Source organism: Equus asinus, chromosome 12 (assembly GCF_041296235.1).
Source record: "Equus asinus isolate D_3611 breed Donkey chromosome 12, EquAss-T2T_v2, whole genome shotgun sequence".
NCBI classification, from domain to species: Eukaryota; Metazoa; Chordata; class Mammalia; order Perissodactyla; family Equidae; genus Equus; species Equus asinus.
The window spans coordinates 67,089,198-67,110,597 of record NC_091801.1 but is presented as its reverse complement, the minus strand read 5'-3'; the positions used below and the strand labels follow the sequence as shown (position 1 = coordinate 67,110,597).

Here is a 21,400-nt window from a genome sequence, read left to right as displayed (position 1 = left end):
CAGCCTTATAAGACTACCCCTCACCTGCCCGACTTCAGATGCCATTTGCAAGCCTGTTACCTGTGCTTCTGACTGGCTGGCTACAGATTGGAGGTTTCCACTACCCACTCCTTGTACTTCAGACACTGATCACAAGTCCAAGCTGTTACCTGAATTTCTGACCAACTGGCTATAATTCAGAGGTTCCCATGGCCCTCTCCTTGGGTTCAATGAATTTTCTAGAGTGGCTTACAGAACCAGAGAAACATTTTACTAGATTACCATTTTATTATGAAAGGATATAACTCAGAAAGAGAGACATGGAAGAGGGGCATAGGGCAAGGTATGGGGAAAGGGCATGGAGCTTCCATGCCCTCTGCAACCACGCAGCTCTCCACAAATCCCCATGTGTTCACCAACCCAGAAGCTCTTCGAACCCTGCTCCTTTGGGATTTTATGGAGGCTTCATTACATAGGCATGCTTGATCACATCATTGGCCATTGGAGATTGATTCAACTTCTATCCCCTCTCCCCTCCCAGGAGCTCAGGAGTAGGACTAAAAGTTCCAATCCTGTAATCACATGGTTGGCTCCACTGGAAGCCAGTCCTCATCCTTAGGCAGTTCCAAAACTCATCTCATTAGCATAATAAAAGACAACTTTATCGCTCTACTCTCATCACTTAGGAAATTCCAAGGGTTTTAAGAGCTCTGCCCCAAAAAGGGACGAAGACTAAATATATATTTCTTACTATAGATCACAAAATATTCCCAGATTTTACCACTATGTGGTTAATATGACATCCTCAAAGTTCTCCAAATGTCACATGGAATAAGTGTCATGGTATCAGATAAAACCTCTATGATATCTAAACCAGACTCTATATACTTTAATAAATCTTCAGCAACTTGAGTGAGATTATACAAAGTCTAATTGAGAGTTACCTTTTACTAACAATTTAGCTGTCTTACAGATCCCTTTGTTATCCTCTCTGTAATCCAACATACCTGAGATCAAATCATAGCTGCATAGCTCTTTGTGAACTTGGTCAGTATGTTTCTCCATAAAACGGTAATAAATATTGGGTTTTCAAGATTTAACGAGACAATACATGAAAGCAATTAGTGCATTTTCTTGCTAATAGGAAGTAATCAGTCAATAAATAATAGCAACAACACTAAAATGATTAATAATAATTTATTTTTTCTTTTCTTTAGAATGAAGTAAACTTTGTTTCTCCCTATAGTTTCCTTATTTGATTTTTAATTTTGTCCTGGAAGATACATAAAACAAACTCATTTCATCTCCATCTATCTATAGGGAACTGCTTATAGAAGACACTCAATAAATGCCTTAGCAGGTCACCTAAAATAATAACAATAATAACTACTAATAATCACATTTTGTTTTAGTCTTTGTCTTACATTATCTGATATATTTATGATAGTTTAGTAGTGTTATTGTATTCAGTTTTAACGTTTGAGGAAACTCTGGCCCAGAAGTTTTCATGATTGTTCTAATGAGAGATGGAGATAAGATTTAAACCAGGACTACCTGGCCATTCCCTTCCGAGTATACTTTTCTACCTACCAGGTTAAACTGGATTTCTGTTTCAGGAAACAAAATGCAAATATATGAAAGATTTGGTATATTGCTTCCATCATTTTGTAAGCAGTAAGACTTAAGTACAAAAAATTTAAAAAAAAAATTAATGATAAAATTTTAGGTGTCAGTGAGGATCAATGGGAGATATATTTATTTTGAATGGGATGATTTCTAGAACCCTTTAACTTATACGATAAAGATACTAACACTTCTTCACATATATCTGAGGCTGTTTGCCATGTTTGAAATCCTGGAATAGATTCAGATGATGTTATTGAAACTGGTTTCAATGCAGAATATGGAATTTAGGGCTTTCACCAATCAGACTGACCAGTAGAAGGCAGAATGTGTTTATCCAATACAATCTTACAACATTTTGAAGACCTAGAATTTGAAGGTGACATTGCATATTATACAAGTTGACAGCTGCTAACAGCCACAAACATCAGACAGTTAGGAAGAGTACAGATTAGATGCTGCTATACATTTGAATTCAAGGTGATAGCAAATAAAACATTTCTTTGTTTAGTTCTAAGATTTTGAACGTCAATATCATGGGCCACAAAGTTCTAGACTTGAAGAAATTTTACCCAACAGACTATATTCCCTGAAAGTATGATGATTTAAAAACAATGGAAATATATTTTTTACTTGCTAGTTAGGTGAAAGTGGAGCTCAGTTCTCGCAGTAAGCAGACAAAAGACAATCATATAGCTCTCTCTCCCTCCTCTTTGGCACAGGCAAAGTTGCTGATTACCTTTTCAGGATAACAATAGCAAGAATTCACAAAAGAGACAGATCCGATGGAAGTCCTGAGTATGAGGACCTCTTTGGGCATGAAAAACGCAAGGGAGGAATGTTCTGGCACCATCACCACATGTGGTCGCAATAACTACAGAGGGTGAAATCCATCAAAAAAAATTTTTCATTATGCAAAATAAAATTCTGCACTGAGATGTTGCATGGCTTCCATAAACAATCATATTATTTGAAAAATAACAGAGCTATATGTCTCTGATTGATGTGAAATTTTGGCTTAGTGCTTCTCTCATTTTGAAGAATTTTGAGTCTTCTCTTCATATTTAATTATTTAGTAAATTGAAGAATACCAAAGAAAGATTATTTTGTTCCAGTGGGAAAATCTCAATATTATACACTGTATAATAACTCCTCTTTTTTTTTTAACAGAAAAATAGAAACAGATTTATACTTCTCTCCAATCTATCTCTCAAATAGCCAGAATAGCCAGAACCAGCTTGGCAGAATGACAACCAAAATTGCTTTTCTAGGAGAATGTATGTTCAAGGGGTAGATACTGAAATAAACAAGAAAATATATAAGATAATTTCAAAGAGTTTTAAGCTATGAAGAAAGTAAAATAATGTAGTGTTACAGAGAATGGCTTTGAGTGTATTCATTTTCTTTTTTGCATAATAAATTGCCAGAAATTTAGCAATTGAAAGCAGCACAATTTATCAACTCACAGTTTTCCTTAGGTCAGGAGTCTGGGTGTGAGTTAATTGGGCCATCTGCTCAAGGTCTCATCAGGCTGAAATCAGGATGTTAACTGAAGATACAGTCTCATGTGGAGCTCAGGGTTCTCTTCCAAGCTCATTCATCTTGACGGCAGAACTCAGTTCCTTGCAATTGTAGGACTAAGATCCTTGTTTCCTTGTGGAGGAAACAAGTTGGCCAGAGGTAATCTTAGCATCTTAAGGCTGCCCTCAGGTCCATGCCATGTGACATCCTCCATAATCTCTCTCACAAAATGATTGTGTACTTCTTCCACATGAACAGAAGACTATCTCTGCTCTCACAGGACTTGCCTAATTAGGTCAGGATCACCTAGGATAATCACCTTTTGGATTAATTTATAGTGAACTTACTGAAGACCTTAAATACATCTGCATATTCCCTTGTGCCAAATAACATAGCATAATCATGACAGCGATATCCCAACGTATTCACAGGTCTCATCCACACTCGAAGAGAGTGGATTGTACAAGGACATGGATAATTGTGGTTCATCTTAGAATTCAGACTACTACCGTGGGTAAGCCCACAACACTAAATAGCATAGTCAAGAAAGACTTCCTAGGGGAGTAATATTTGAGTTGAAACTTGAATGTTGAGAAGCAACCAGCTGTATCATAATCAAGGAAGAAAATATTCCAGGAGAAGAAATGACTTGTTTGAAGGCTCCTCTGTGGGAGATAACTTTTTAGGTACGAGAAATAGAACATCCAAGTGCCAAGGGAAAAAGGATAAGATCATGGAGGATGTTGTAGGCCAAGCAGACTTCAAATTTTAAGATAATTAATAGGGTGCATTACGTGAGCCATATGAAATTTGAATTCAAATTTCAATAGGAAGTATTAGGATGGTTTAAGTAGTGAAGTGCCATGATCTATTTCTTTGTGAAATTTTGTGGTGAAGATATTTTCTTCTGTCTTTTTAGTTCTTTGGGCTGGCCTAAGAATTGAATTGACGTGAAACAGATTAACAGGGGAAAATCAAATTTAATTTTGTGCATACGGGAACTCCACATACATGAGAGAGTCAGAGACCCCACAGATATGAGAGGTTCAGAGACAAAAAGATAAAATGAGTCATACATGCCATCTTGAGCTAAGGAATGGGAGAAGGGCCTGAGGCATCCAAAGAGAGGAGGATAATTCACAGGCTCATAAGAAGAGCAGATATTCAGTAATTAGAGGTTTGCCCTGACATACAGATAGGTCGTAAAAATTTATTTCTGGTAATAATTGTTACTGTGGGAAATGCCCTCATTTTAATTTCTTTAAGGGAAAGGTAAAAGTTTCTCTTGGGCCAGCAGGGTCTCATTTGCCTTTAGCTCAAAATATTCCCTGTGCCAAAGTGGCACACCTTGAGGAGGCCTGTTCTGAACCTCTTCTATTTCAAAACCTTTTAGGTTACTTTTCGTAACTACTTTTTATGTTTGGTAATTAAAAATGCTCACAAGAAAGGAAATAACTACAGGAAACATAACTCGTGACTCTGTCAGCAAAAGAAATTTGCCATTGTCCTTGTTTGTCACTGTGGAATACTCTGATTTTCCTCTAGGAAAATAAAGGCAAAAAACCAAAACAAGTATAGATTTAAAGTTTAATTTCAAATGAAACCATTTGCATAGTACAATTTTTTCAAAGTTTTCAAATGATTTTTCCTAGGTAGCTGAACTTTCTAAAGAATGAAAGAAAAATAAAATGTATTGAATCCTTACACAATATTATTATTTGCCTGTCCATTTGTCCCAGCCACTCAAGCTAACGTTATATCTGATTTGACAAAAAAAAGAAGTTTTCGAAGTAAAGTAAATATTTAACTTCTATGTGGACCAATAAAACATCCAGTGTGCTTACTGACTTTTCAAAGTAAGTAAAGGATAGACCTGGAAGAAAAACCCAGGTCTGGTTTATGACTTCCACTTCTTGTCAAACGGCATAAAAGGGACATGATTTACCCTAACATCAGGAAAAAATAGAAAACTGGTCAAAATATGTGGAACTACAGTTCTCAAAACATTGGACATCAGATAATGAAGGACAATGATAACTGAAAGATGGGATACAAACGTGGTGAATCTTATGATTGTCTCAGATTATTGCCTGGAGGGAGTTTCAGACTGTAGTGCAGGAAGGGGGAGGCCAGCCACTGCCTGTCTCCTTGAATAGAGAAGATGAAGCAGAAAGTCCAGGAAAGACCAGACAGCAAGAGTTCACAGAGCAGAGTACCAGAGAGGACAGAGCTGAACAGAGAGAGAACATCATAGATTGGTAGAGGGTCCCCTTTGAGTCCAAAGTACCCAAGACTGAGGAAAGAATTAGGGGAACATTACCCAGAGCTCACATAGTACCATTAACAGCATCTGTTCCCACCAGTCAGAATCAAAAACTTCATAATACACTGGGCACGGGGTACCATACTGAGAATGGTTATACCTCAATAGTGGGGGAAATTAACCCTATATTAAAGACTGCTCTGTTCCACCCAAACAATCCTTAAAAGGAAGATTCAAAGAAACAAATTGCTTTCACATAATCTAGCCACATCTCAATGCAAAGCTCCCAAATATTTATAGGAAGGCAAAAATATCCAATACTCAACAAAAATAAAATTCATGAGTGACATCCAATAAAAAAATTAAAAGTTTGCAAAAGCAGTAGGAAAATACACTCAACACTGAGGAGAAAAGTCAATCAATTGAAACTGATACAGAATAAAATTGGTAGACCAGAACTTTAAAACAGACATTCTAACTGTGCTCATGTGTTCAAAAAGCAAGAGGAAATATTTAGAATATAACATAGAAACGTGAAAAACCTAGAAAATGAATTTCTGTAAGTTAAAACTACAATGTCTACAATAGAAAATACTCTGAATGAGATCAATGGCATATTGGACACTGCAGAAGAAGAGATTAGTGAACTTGAAGGCACAAAAATAAAAACTATACAAAGTGAAACACATAGAGAAAAAAGACTGAAAAAAATGAGGAGAGGATCAATGAGCTGTGGGATAACTTCAAGAGGCCCAAAATATGAGTAATCAGGGTCCTCGAATAAGAGGAGAGAGGAGAGACAGAAATAATTTTGGAAAAAATAATGGCCAGAAATAGTCCAAATTTGCTAAAAACAATAACTCTACATATCTAAGAAGTTCACTGAACATCAAGTGCAACAAACATGAAGAAAATGGCCCATTATAATCAAATTTCTTAAAATTAGTGATAAAAAGAAAATCTTGAAGTAGCCAAATAAAAAAAGGACACATTACATATAAAGAAACAGAGAAAAGGAGGACAGCAGATTGTCACAGAAAACAGTACAAGGGAGAAGAAAGTTAAGAAACATTTGCCTTAAACACAGGAATCAATTCTATACTGCCTACAATGAACCAATTTTATGGATAAAGACAATAAAAGATTAAAATTAAAAGATGGAAGAAAATGTAGTATGCTCACACTAATCAGAGGAAACAGAATGGCAGATTTCAAAGCAAAGAATCCTACCATGGATAAAGGGGCCAATTTCATAACGATAAAGGGAATAATTCATCAAGAAGATGCAACAGTCCTAAGTGTTTATGCCCCAAACAATAGAAATTCCAAATATGTGAAGGAAAAACTAGTAGAATTTCAAAGATGTAGTAGACAAATCCACTATTAGAGTCATAGATTTCAAGATTACTTCCTCATTAATAGAAAAAGTACACAGAAAATCAGTAAGATATTGACAACTAAGATAATACTATCTACCAGCTTAATTGACAATTTTAGACCATTCTACCCAACAACACTAGAATAAAATATCATTTACCAAGATAGACTATATTCCAGGAAGAAAAAAAAAGTAAAATAATTCAAGTAATAAAAAGCATATTCTTTTATCTCAATGGAATTAAATTATAAATATATAACAAAAGATATCTGAAAAATCCCCAGATATTGAAAACTAAATAGTACACTTCTAAGTAGCAATCTACAGGCCAAAAGAAGCCGAAAACAGAAATTTCAAAAATTTAGTACTTTTAACCAGATGAAAATGAAAACACCAAATGTCAAAATTTGCAGGACATTACTTAAGCAGAATTATAGATACATTTATAGGCTTAAATATTTGTATTATTAAGGAAAAACTTCTCAAATCAATGACCTCAGCTTTCATATTAAGAAACTAGAATGAAAAGCAAATAAAATCTAAAGTAAGTGATAAAGGAAACAATAAAGATCACAGTGGAAATCAATGAAATAAAAACAGAAAAACAATAGCAAATGATAGAAAAATAATCAAAAACAAGTCAAAAATCCAAAACTGGTTCTTTGAGAATATCAATAAAATTGATACACCTCTGGATAACATGTAAGGGAGAAGACATATATTACCCATATCGCCATAAAAGATGTGACATCAATACAGATGCAATGTATATGAATAATTGCTGCAATATTATGTACAATTTTATGCCAATAAATTCAACTACTTTGATGAAATGGAAAAATTCTTTAAAAGACAATAAATACCAACACTCATGAAAAGAAGATATAGATAACCTGTATAGCACTGTATTTATTAAAGAAATTGAGTTGTAGTGAATAACCGTCCCACAAAGAAAACTCTAGGCCAAATTGTTTTAGTAGTGAATAATCAAGAACTTAAGGAATAAATAATAAACACAATTTTTCAAAAATTCTTCTACAAGTTTGAAGAAAGAATACATCCAAAGTCATTCTATGAGGCCAGCCTTCTTCTGATACCAAAACCACACAAATAGATTAGAAGAAAAATAAATTACAGATTTATGTCCCTCATGAATATAAATCCAAAAATTTCTTAATGTAATTTTGCCAACTTGAATCAACTCATATACAAAAAGGATAATACATCATGATCAAAAGAGTTTTATCCCAGTAATGCAAGATTGACTTCATATTTTAATATTTAATATTCATATGTTAAAATTAACCATATTAACAGTCTTTAAAAACATGTGATCATCTCAATAGAAGTAGAAAAAAACATTTCTCAGAATCCAACATCCATTCCTAAAAAAATTGTCTCATCAACCTGGAAGGAGAAGGCAAATTCCTTAACCTAAAAAAGGGAATCTATAAAAATCATTCAGTTCACAACATTCTTAATGGTGAAAAATCCAAATGCTTTGCCTTGAAAGTCAGGAACAAGACAAGAATATTCAGGCTTCTTGCTTCTGTTAAATATTGTAATAGAGGTTCTAACCAGTGCAATAAGTCAAGAAAAAGATAGTGCGTTCATTGTCTACATACGCACAGTGAAAAACGCTTGAATCCTTTTCTTCCCTGAAGATCCCCATCATGCTTAGATGTGTGTGTTTGACATTCGGTCCCCTTTAGAACAAGGGAGACCTTCACTTCACTCCCAATCATTTTTTTCCTTAAAGTGGCTGAGGTCAAGGCAGAGGAGGAGGAAGACCTCATGGTTCATGGTGGATGAGAGTGACACTGTGCCAGCAAGCAAAGCACATTTCCTTTCTTGTTTCTAGCAGCATGGCAGCTACACACAATTTAGTATTTCAAAGATACTTTATCGTTTTTCTCCTGTTAAAAAAAAAATTATCCAGGAAATCCAAGTCAGAAAGAGTAAATTCTTTGGGGGAAGAAAACAGCAGTTATTAAATTTAGACTATATTAGTATTAGTATATAGCCATTGCTCATATAATTTTCAATCTTATTTAATTATACCTATATTATGATGTAGGCATGACTATCCCCAAGTTTAATTTCCTAACCTTAATGTTACAGAGATCATAAGTGGCATAGCTAGAATTTGCACCCAGGTCCTTTTGACTGCAATTCTCCTGCCTGTTTGCATACATAAACATCCTGCTATCCATGTCAGTGTTCTCAGTCAACTCTCTAGTGAAGTTTTAAATAAGTGTAATTAATGCTTCTAATGTAGCTGTGTAAAAGCAGTTTTGAAGTTAAATGAATTAGATAATATATATTAAATCATGTATGTATGGGTTTTCCAATATCCTTCTTTCAATTTTTAGCCTGAAATAGAATCCTTGAAGTATAGTATTTTTATATTCCCTTGCTATTACAGTACTATAATTTCTATAAGTATCCTTGGTTTGTGTTCCGCCTTTAATAGCTTAGGAATATGATACAGAGGATATAAATTATACATTGAACATAATATTATAGAGCACCTCAGGTGGCCTGGTGAATCAAACACAAGATTGTCAAGAAACTTGAGTGGAACATCTCTTGATATTTGATGCTTATTCTCCTCTATTTCTTCTCTTCTTTCCTTTTTTCTTTTTTTAACTGCATAAGCCTTCTCTTTAGACAACTTCTTTAACTATCCTCTTGGCTGTTTCCTTGGCTTCATTCCCTAGCAAATTCGCCAGTAAAAACACTGTAAGTTCACTCTCTGGTTTCACCACAGGAAATCTTACATTTCATTTCCCCCAGAACATTTGTATCTCCATCTTGGACCTGTCTTTAAAACAATCCTTATTAACTGGAATAAATGAGAAGGCAATAAGCATTATAACAGGCTTTTAGAAAGATACTAAATAAACTAAATAAATGTTAGTTTTGCTTCCATTTCTATTGCCTTGAAAATTATCACAATCTTTTCTGTCACTACATTATGAGCTACAGGAGAAAAGAAATAGGAACAACTTCATTTAGTACTGACTTTCCTTTTGCTTCAGAGTTTCCACTTGTAAGAAGAGATATTGATGTTTTTGACCAATATATAAATAGTTTCATAGACTAGAATCAGTAGTCCAACTAACAGGCTTAACAGACGTGAATGGATTTATTGAATGTGTTAAGAGTACATAAGCACTTCATACTTTATCTCTTGTAGAACTTACAACTATGCTCTTAATTTCTATTATCTAAATTTAATAGATGAAGGAAAAGAGAACCAGAAACAAAGAAAATCACCCAAGTGAGTAAATGGCAATGCTGAAATTTGAAATTTCAAGTCTCTCTGACTCCAAAGACTCGTATTAGTAACATGACCTTCAGCATGTTGCTTTGAGCTTCAAATTTCTCAGCTGAAAAGGATGGTGGGTAGTGGTCATTCAATTCATTCTCAAGTATTTATTGAGCTGTTACATGCTAGACATGTGCTATATATACAATAGTAAGCTAAACAAAAATGATGCTCAGTCTAGTAGGCGAGAAGCATTAAAATAATCATACTGAAAAATGGATAACTAGACGTTGATTTCAAATGCTCTGGAAAATAGACACATGATTCCATGTTTCATTCCTATGTGCACAAGCAATGTTGAGAATAGGGATGGTCAGGGGAGACTTCCCTGAAAGATTTGCTTTGAGCTCAGAACTGAGGGATAAGAGGCAGCTAACTAAACAGAGAGGGAGAAGGCGCACAGGTTCCCAGGGAAGTCCTGACAGACAAAATCGTGGGAGCAGATGCTGGTGGGGGGAGGAGTGTGGCTTTTTCAAGGCCCTGAGTGTTGCCAGTGGAGCTGGATGTGGTGTGGGGGAGATCTCTGTGACCCTCTTCCTAACCAACGTGGTTGTTCTGTGGTTTAAAGCCAAATGGAGGCGAGGCCAGTCAGGGCAGAGTGCTTTGTAAATTAGAAAGCACTAAGTTGATGTGAAGGTTTGTGGGAGCTTTGCTGGTTTCTTCTTTTAAAAGACTATAACATTTGCCCCAAACTGTTCTTAAAGTCTTAGCATAGAACGGATTCTTTTCATGGCGTGAAATTGGGGTTTACAGAGGAGGTTCTGTTTCAACACTGACAGAGCTGGAGACAATTCTCAACAGAAGTTAGCTTAACTCCTGGGGTGAAAATCTGCTTCAAAGCATTAAAAACACAGGCACTGACTGTTTCTAAAGAAACTCCCTTCAGACTGACAATTCACGTTCGTAGTTTGATTAATCATAAATGTGTGCTTCTTGGCTGATGAGGGGAGAGCCAGAGAAACTCAGGCTGTCTCACAAGACAGAGAACAGAGAATTTTCCCCATGAGGTGTGAAGAAGGGGAGAGTCATCTGTAAGCTGGTGAGTGACGGTTGATAGCTGAATGGTCCTGCAACAAAATGCAACAAAGTCCCACGTGGGAGTCTTGCCCACCTTCCCTCCAGGTGTGCTATCTAGTGAGGACTGGACCACACCCTCTCTCCATAGCAGGAGCCAAGGGTGGGGACCCATCTCCTTCATGATCAAAATGGTTTTCCTTCACTCAGGACACCTGAGAACAATTGCCTCCTACTGGATAGGGCTTCCAAATCAGTGTGGAAAAGCACTACGGACCCCCGGCTTGACCACTCCAGTGGTTTAGGAGTTCACTGTCATTTACTGCTTGAAATGTCTAACATTATGTAAAAGATTGTTATCTCTTGATTAACTGGAGCCTTAGCCAAAGAAAGGCAGCTTGGGGCCTGGTGACACGCATCAGCAAGGAACTATCACACTGGCTCTGCCACTACAGTTCATTTCTCACCAGGTAAGCAATTTATCAAACATTCAGAGTCTCAGGATCCAGATCTGTGAGGTGTTTAACCAGAAAATTCCCTTCTAACTATAAAAATAAATTCCTTATTTAGATTGTTTAACTTTAGGTTTAAATTAAAATAAAACAGTCTACTTAAATGGTAATAAATATAATAACGAAAAAACACTTCCTAACTAACGCTCATATAGTGTTTCTATCAGAGACAACCTGGTTTCTGAAGATGAGAGTGGAGGAAGCAAAAATAAAAATAGGCTGGGGTGAAAGTCACAAGGCTAGTTTCCAGAACTCTGCTGCTAATAAACTGTGTTCCTTTCATCTCTGGTCCTAGACCAGTCTGAGATTAAGTTTCCCCATTTGAGAAATCCTATCCTACCATAAGAACAATATAAAGATAATTATCAAGACACGTTTCTGGAGCATTTGACATGCTGTAAAAGCTCTTCCTCATCTATAATCTCAGTTCCTTCACACACTACCTTTCTAATGAGGATGGCAGAAGCCAGGTGCAGGAAAGTTAGGATTTCTGCCAGGTAATAAAGTCCCATAGTTCTCATATGGCAGAAAAACGCCCTAATCCAGGGTCTGGAGCTGTGGCTCTACAGTGAAAAGTGCCATACTGATGTAGGTCTCTTACTACAACGGGACAAGAAACTGTTCAATTTGCCTGTAAGAAAAGAAGATGAGGACATGAGGGAGGAGCACAGTGAAGTGCATGGGGCGGCCCAGCCAGGTGATTCCTGGTGCCAGTGGGTCCCACTACTCCCCCTCTAGACCTCTGCTCCTCCTCCTCCTCCTCCTCCTCTGCTAGACCCTCCACCACCCATGCCTACCCTCTGTTCTACCTCCCTACCTGGGCCCACAACCCACCTCATCTATTTTTTCCTCTATTTCTCTCCTTACCACCTCGTATTACCGCTACTTCAAAGCCCCTTGTTAGAAGGAGGTGGTTAGGAGGAACGGACCACCATCATTGCAAGCAACATGGTCAGAACCTATGCTTAGTCCATGGGCCATTAACCCTACTCAGTGCACAGATCTCCACTGAGCAATGCTTGAGGGACAAAAAAGACCATTATCAAGGTCATTGATGCTGGAATTAAGTTGTTTGGATTAAGGTCATGAAATATAGTTTTAAAAGTCTCTCATAGCACAAGGTCATTGAAAAGCCTTAATAGTAATGGAGGGGTGCAGGAATTACAGAGCTGTACCTACAAAGCTGGTGAAGTTGCATTGCTGCTATTTATCAGGTTAGACAATCTTCACTCATTCCCTTCACAGCCCTTTATAGATCATGTTCAATGTATCAAGTAATGTGCAGGCCGTTTTAGGATGAAAGACATATGCTCTGTTTTAAGGGAGTACAGACATGCTAAGTATACATCACACATGAGCCACCACTCCTTTCATGCTTCTGGCAGACCTCGCAGTCATTTACAGCACACATACCCTCAGAAACCATCTCAGCATAGTCTAACTGATTCCAGTTTTTAGAGTTGGCATGAGTGGTAAACCCTTTTGTTTAGTGTCACTGCAGAAATATTCATGAATATGTCACTGTGCCTCTATAATGTATTTGAAGTCCACTAGATGCCCAGCTTCTGCCTCATGAATATACATACTGAGAAAGTATAAGTTCCTCTATCAATTTTATACTCAGTGGATTAAGCAGCTTTCTGCCGCATGTGCCCAGTTTCTGACTTTTCTAGCACTCTTCAAATTGGGAAGAGTGCAAATGATTTTAAGGAAGAGTTATATGGATAGGAAAGGCAAACTTTTTACTCCTTGTTGCACGATTGCAGTGTCTTTTCACTCAGGCGTGTCATGAGTGAGAAATTACGGAGTGCTTACTCTGTGCCAGGCACTCCATTACACACTGCAAGTTTGGGGACAATGAGAAACTATTTTTGACTTCAATTTAGTGGAGGAAACATATATGAAAATAAATATCCTTCACAATAAAGCAAGGGTAGAGGAATATACAAAACTAGGAGAATCCAGGGAAGAAAATGCCGGGGAGCATCATAAAATGTGCTAAAAGGGAGGGGCATTTGAGCTGGATCTTGAAGAGTAAGTGGGGTGCAGGAGCCTGATCAGATGAAAACAAGCTTTCTAAGGAAAGGAAGAACAGGGGAGCCAGATGCACTGAGGTTTGAAAGTGCCTCATTCAAAATGAGGCTGATAAAATAGTTTGGGCCCAGTGTGCTATAAATGAAAGAGCAAATAATACTCCTGACTTGTTTATTAACATTATTTCCAGTTTGTGTATTTTCTAGGCTAACTAAATGTCCACAATCCAAGGAGCTATTACTTCCTGCCATTAAATGAGCCAGTTTATCAACATGGGAAATCTTTTGTGACATTCCGGAAGGAAAAAGAAGGGAAGGAAGGAAGGAAGGGAGGGAGGGAGGGAGGGAGAGAGGAAGGGAGGAAGGGAGAGAAAGTGAGAGGGAGGGAGATGGAGATAAATCACAACTGAAAGAAAAGAAGGAAGAGGAGAAAGTAAAGAGGGAAATAAAAACTAAGAAATCATTTGGGTCCACTGCCAACAAGAGTTAGGAAAGCTGATTTCTTAAGATAAACTGAAGTAAAACAAAATATGCTCCATATGTTGAAACTGTATACTTAGTTTAGATAAACAAAAACATGTTTGGAGAATAGCTGCCATAATTAAAAAGAAATTAAAAGAAAGAAAGAAAAACCATCTGGGGATAGATGCATCTTTAAACACACACACACACAAACACACACACACACACACACACACAGACAAAAATACACAGTGATTCCAAAACTTCAAGTTTTTCTTGATTTAAGTAAACTCTCTTGTTGCAAAAGGCCATTGCAACAGTCTTTGCCCAGAGCACCCCATGTTCCTTGCTGGAGCTCTACAGGGCTGTCAGCATTGCTCAAACACTGATGCTCTTTCCAAATGCTGTCCTTTGCTCCTGCTTTCTTCTCTGCTGTGAATGCACATCCTCCCTTCTCCCTCTGGATGCTGACGCTTACTTATCTCTGAGTGCTCAGCTCAGACATCACCTCTTCCCAGTGGTGTCCAGACACACAGCGGAGTTGACAACCGCTTCCTTATCTGTGAACTTTATACATGTGTGTCAGTTTCCTGTGGCTGCAATAACAAAGTACCACAAACTGGATGGCTTAAAACAGTAGCTTATTGTTTCACAATTCTAGAGGCTAGAAGTCTAAAATCAGGATGCTGGCAGGGTTGGTTCCTTCTGAGGGTTCTAAGGGAGAATCTATTCCATGCCTTTCTCCTAGCTTCTGAGGATGATTGGCAATCCTTGGTGTTGCTTGAACTGTAAATGTATCATTTCAATCTCTGCCTCCGTCTTCACATGGCATGCTCCATGTGTCTCTGTGCCTTCACATGGCTGTCTTCTTATAAGGGCACCAGTCATGTTGGATTAGGACCCCACCCTCCTCCGGTATGGCTCATGTTAATTTAATGAGTCACATTTACAACCACCTTATTTCCAAATTAGGTCACTTTCTGAAGTATTGGGGGGTTAGGACTTCAATATAATTTTTTTTAGGAGAACACAATTCAACCCATAATAACATGCCTCTAAGATAGATTTGATTTCATTGAAGGAACCAGATGAATGCATGTCTGTGTCCTGCATCCTCAAAGAAGTTGATGAGAAATTCCATTTTAAGGACTATACCTATTTGTTAACCATATTGTCTCCAAGACTGAGCATAGTAAATTTAGTAAGTCCATAGTTAATGTTTTCTAAATGCAATTAAATATGGAAAATTATGGGCAAAATGTTTCTGATTAAACCTAAAAGAAGATTAAGAAGCAGTTAAGTCTACACTTGAGGGGAAGCACAGGGCATGTGGTGACCCTCATGTCACTACACTTCCCAGACAGGATTTCTTCCCCAGCAGTGGGCAATGTGAAAGAGGAGAACTCTTGCCTGCAATAGCCTAATGGGACGAGCATCTGAGAATAGAAGACCCATGTTTGAATGTAGTTCTGTCTAGGTAGCTATATTGTGTTGATACTAACACTCCTTCTCTGTTTGCCTCAGTTTATCCTCAAAAGATGAGAATTAGACAAGGAGTGATTTTAAAATTTAATGAAGCATAAGAAGTCTCTTTTCAAATGAAATTTTGCCCAAAGCCCAAATGTAAATAGCAGACCCATGTGAATGCCACTGGCTCAGTCATCTCCAAGGAATCTTCACAGAAAGTTCTAAACAATTCTGGAAACATGGATTAAAACCACCTTGTCAGATGAAAGTCTAGATTTTATAAGCAGTTGTAGACATAAGAGAGTCAACCATGAAAAAAAAGAAGAAGAAGAAATGGACAACTTATTAGAAAATAAGAGATGCTAAGGAGGGAAACAGGAAAGATGGACGAAGATCTTTGACAAAACGTGCTATGGCCATAGAAAGGTATTTCAAAGTGGCCTCCCATTTGTTTCATGGAATCAATTCTAAATTATGCTGGCTATATTTTTTAAAAGGACAGTGTTGTTTCTAAACACGTCATAACTATATAATTGCAAAGGCAACAGTCTAAAGGTGAGACAGAGAATGTGGAAGACTCCACGTAAATTTCAACTAATGGATCACAGGGAGACGGATTTGTTGTTCTCAAGTACTCAAGTTAGTAATACTTAAAAGCAATTTATCATAAGTACTCCTTTGCATTTTTTGCTCCAGCAGTCGTGAATCGGTTATATTTCCCAGGGCACACATTTTGTTGTAGGTTTCTATTTTTTGGTGCAAGCTTATCCGTCATTCTGATGTGCCCATCCCTAACTTCAACTTCTATTCTTCTTTCCAAATGTACCTTAAGCTTAACATACTCAAGGAAACCTCTGAACACCCAGGTCCAACCCCACTCTCCTCCTGTGCCTCTGTGCTTCCTCTGTACCTGGGAAGAATTGGTACAGTTGTGCTGTCACACTGAATTGTAAGCTACTTATTCAATTGCCGCTTATTTTCAAATAATGAGTTCTTCTGGGCAGTTTCATTTGTGCCTTTACTCCCCAGTACTTATTCACTGTGCCTGGCACATAATAGATATTGATAAATGTTTGCTGAATTAATTAATCAATATGTAGAAGAGTCTATTTCAAACTGTTTTAAAATTTTCAGGTAATGTTGTTAACGTACCAAGATGAGAGTAGGCGTACTTTGAATGTCAATATTCCATTTGACTTAAATAAGAGAAATGAAATACTGCAGTCAAGTCTCTGGTGGCTTTATATTTCTGATTCAACACAGTCATGAAGAGGGAATTCAGAAAACAGGCATTTTTTTTCAAACTTTTCTTGGAAATTAGCCCAAGAGCCAAATGTTTTATTTTAATGGTGTGTTTCTTCTCTCATACCACAACTAGGAAAACATTTCAGATCACACATACACACAATGTTTGTTTGTATTTACTATAATTCCTGATGCAACTCCAGATGCTTGGACCATTTGGGCATCTAATACATGTTTGATGAATTAAGGAATAAATGAAGGAACACTTGAATAAAATGAGCTAAGATTCTGACATCCATTAGCAAGCTGTTACCAGTTTTCATCTGCCTAGTTTGAATGTAGGCCATCTCTTTGGAGAGAGGGAATGGAAAAAACTGATGCAAATAACTGATCTGTTCAATGCTTTTGAATCAATACTTAAAGTCTAATCACTTGTAAGACATTTGGTACACCATGAGGTGGAATACTGGTATCTGGCTCCAGGTCTGTCCCCACGTTGCTCTGTGAGATTAACTTTTTAGCTGATAAGATTGAGCTTGGTCCCACCTACATTAATATATTCTGACTTTATGGAACACAGACCAGATTTTCTTTAAGTCCAATGTAGTTTAGTATGATTCTGACATGATTATACATGAGGCCAGATTACAATAAGTATATATCCCAGGAAGGCTTTTAATTTTGTGTCTTTGGTAAGCAAGCATCATCTCAAAGTCTTAATTTAAAGATTTAAAAACGTGTCTCTTTGATTAATTTCCAGGAAAAATTGTTAGAAAAAACTTATCCTCTGTGTCTCAAGAAATACACCTTTGGCCCCATACTTACGTCCCATTCTATATTCAAAAATTCTGCAATTAAGTGGAGACCCCCTTCTTAGAAGAGAGTTTCACTCAGCATTATTTGAAAGTGGAGCATGCCTCTTTCACGGGGTAGGAGTGTTAAGGAATGTCACTCACTACCTCAGGTAGTTTATAAAATATCTAACATACTATACACGATACTCCCTTGAGAATTCCAGCAAATTAAGCATTCTCCACCTCGTTACACTCCTCACCCAGTTTATAAATTATTTCCCTGGTCAATGTCAGGGTGACACACCACGTCTGATCACGCATTTATATAGCAGCTCAAAACTCAAAATGCTCTTTCATCTGCATCATCTTAATAGAACCTCACAAGTCTTCGAAGGTCAGGTCAGATTGATTTCTGCTCATTTTCCAGACAGAGAAATTGATGCTCTGAACTTTCAAGATTTATGAAAAGATAGATAATGAAAATGGATGGAATTGTGCCTTGAAGCTAAGTGTTTGATTTCTAGTTCAAGACTAATTGATTATACCACAGTGCTCTAATGGGCATTCAAGAAAGAGCTTTGTTTGTTCATGCAATCTTTCCTTCAACCTATTGACTGAGCATCTATTATTTGCAGATATTGTGCCTGTGCTGGTGTTTTAATGGTAATCAAGCCATAATCCCCTTCCTCCCTAAGCTTATAGTAGGGGAGGAAAAGATAAAGGCAATTGTAGTGCTTAACTCACTCAGAAAAGCAATAAACAAATGAACACAACCACTTCCCAGGGCAATCATCTTCACTTTTGTCACCACTAGGATAATCGAGCAAAAGAAAGGCTTTAGACTACAGTCTGTTGCTAGAAACTGCGTTCTCTTCCAATTTAATTCACTGACCAACTGGAGAAATGTAACACACTAGCTGTAACTGCACCAGACTGTCATCATTAGAAATTAACCATATAGTAAGTAAGTATCAGGGTCTGGGGGAAAATCATTGCGATAGGTTGGCTTTTCTGCCTGGGAACTTTCATTTCTAGAGGACTTTCAATGATAAAAGAAGAGGACACCTCTAGAATACCAAAAGTAAGGAAATTTGGATGATTACCTGAAAACGTACTGGATGGCATGACTCTTTCTCAAGTAAGCTCATGATAAATGAAGTTACAGTCGTCTCTGCTTTTTCAGGATTGCGTCCTCTAAACTGCTTTCCCATAAGAGACATCAGGAGTCTCCACACTTGTCCATGGTTTCAGCTTGCTCTGGTTCCTCTCTTGTTGATAACTCTTAAACCATTGCAGAAACTACTTTCTTTCTTTTCTTTTTTGAGGAAGATTAGCCCTGAGCTAACATCTGCCGCCAATCCTCCTCTTTTTGCTGAGGAAGACTGGCCCTGAGCTAACATCCATGTCCATCTTCCTCCACTTTATACGTGGGACGCCTACCACAGCATGGCTTTTGCCAAGTGGTGCCACGTCGGCACCCCGGGCCGCCGAGAATCGGAACGTACGAACTTAACCACTGCACCACCGGGCCGGCCCCCAATGCAGAAACTACTTCCAATCATTGTATGTAGAGGCATAAGGAAATGGTAGCAGGCACTTCCTCCTAACGAGAAGGAACTGTTTAAAGAAAGTATAGGGAAAAATAAATGGAAGCTATTCCTCGGTTTGCGTAGTTTGGGATTGCTATTTGCAGTGTTTTATTTTACTCACCTGTAAGTGAGTCCAAACACAGGAAGAAGCAAGCTACTATTATTGAGGGAAAAGAAGATTATAGACTTTTATCAGAACTGGAATGTGAAGCATGGATGGAGGAATTGAAAAATGATACGCTAATTGAGAGAGATGTCTGGTCCATGCCTGTTAAAGTGTGGGTATTATCTACTAGAATGCAATAAAGACATCCCAGGGATCTCTGAGATCAATTGGATTATCCACGTGGTTGATTCCCCAGATATAAATGTGTTTGTGATTCCAAATGGACATATTTATCTTCACTGGACTTTCAAATAGTGTAACTGATATTCGTCAACTTTCCTTCCTTTTGGCCATGAAATAGCACATGCAATCCTTGGTCATGATGCAGAAAAGGCTAATATGGTTCATTTATTGGATTTCCTAGGTCTGATTTTTCTCACAATGATTTCGAGCAATTGTCCTCAAGATAGTTTGGTACTCTTGGGACAGTGGCTATAGTCTAAATTGCAGGAGCCACGTGTTTGATAGACCATACAGTAGAACTTTGGTGACTGAAGCCAACAAATTTGGACTAAAGCTTGCTGCAAAGGCTTGTGTGGACTCAGAGCCAGTTCAGTGTTTTGGCAGTGGGTGGAAATTGCGGATAGCCTCCATGGTCATCTCACATCGCTGGAATGGCTATCGACACAGCCTTCTCCTGGAAATTGGGCTGAGCATTTGAATAGACTCACACCTCAGGCTCTCAAAATCAGAGAGATCTGTAATTGCCCACGACTTTCTGGACCAAACCGTTGATTACTCTTCAAACTCAGTATGTAACATTTTCTTGAAGAATTAAAGAAAGAAGACCTAACTATCACCGTTAGGAAACAGAAAATGGATACCCTTCCCATTCAAAAACAGGAACAAATACCATTAACATATATAGTTGAGAAAAGAACTGGCAGTTGGATTAAAATTTATGGGATGTGAGATATATGAAGGATGCAGAAATGTTTATCATTTTTATGTTATTTTAAAAAATGATGTTTGAAATAAAAACAAAAATGGATATTCAGGGTCAAGTCGTGTATGTTACAGGTATTACCTAAATTCTTCTACTAGGTACTTATTTTTCATGAAACATTAAAGCATTTTAATCTATTTTAAAATATCTTCAATGAGGAAGACGTCACAGAATAAATTTATATTAGACATTTAAACAATCACAATTGCACCCCTATTGTGTGCAAGTCATTACTCTAAGCCTGTGGGGAAAAGTGAGCCAGAAAGTAATCCACCCTTGCAGGAAGCCTGTTACTCAGTGGCTGTGAAAAATCAAGCAGCTCAGTATGTAGCCTCCATTTGGTATATGCTACATACCTGGCATGAGAATGGAGGAAGAGCAGAAGACACCTTGGCATATTAGCTTGATATTTAAGAAAACACTTAAATATGTCTTTGAATCAATTATCAGTTCACCTCAGTGAAAACATACACTTGAAGAGACCATAGTCATCATTTAATTGAAGTTCTTGCTAGAACCTGTTTTTCCTTATGTCTCTTGTTTGCCAAATTCCTTTGGTATTACTTTTCAATGGATGGCAGCTATTCTCTCCCAAATGCTGTGCCCAGAGAGGGAGAAAAAAAGCACTATTCCTACACCTTTTCTTTATTTTGTTGTGTTAATTTTGTAATTAGACCTTATTTTTAGAGCGGTTTTACATTCACAACAAAGTTGAGTGGAAGGTACAGACAGGGTTCCCATATACCCCTGCCCCCACACACTCACTGCCTGCCCACCATCAACATCCCGTACTGGAGACCTATATTTGTTGCAATCAATGAGCCTATGCATCATTATCATCCTGAGTCCACAGTTTACGTTAGGATGCACTCTTGGTGTTGTACATTCTATGTGTTTTGACAAATGTATAATGATGTGTATCTACCATTATAGTATTTTATAGAATAGTTTCAATGTCCAAAAAACCCTCTGTGCTCTCTGTATTCATCCCTCCTTCCCTGCCTTAACCCTGGCAACCACTAATCTTTTTACTGTCTCCCTACTTTTGCTTTTTCTGGAATAGCCATTTCAGATTGG

At 37.5% G+C, this 21,400-nt stretch overlaps 1 pseudogene; it reads left to right on the top strand.

Moving 5' to 3' along the window:
- Nucleotides 1-15,995: 15,995 nt before the first annotated feature.
- LOC106840125 (metalloendopeptidase OMA1, mitochondrial pseudogene) lies at nucleotides 15,996-20,289 on the top strand (annotated as a pseudogene).
- The last annotated feature ends 1,111 nt before the right edge of the window (nucleotides 20,290-21,400 follow it).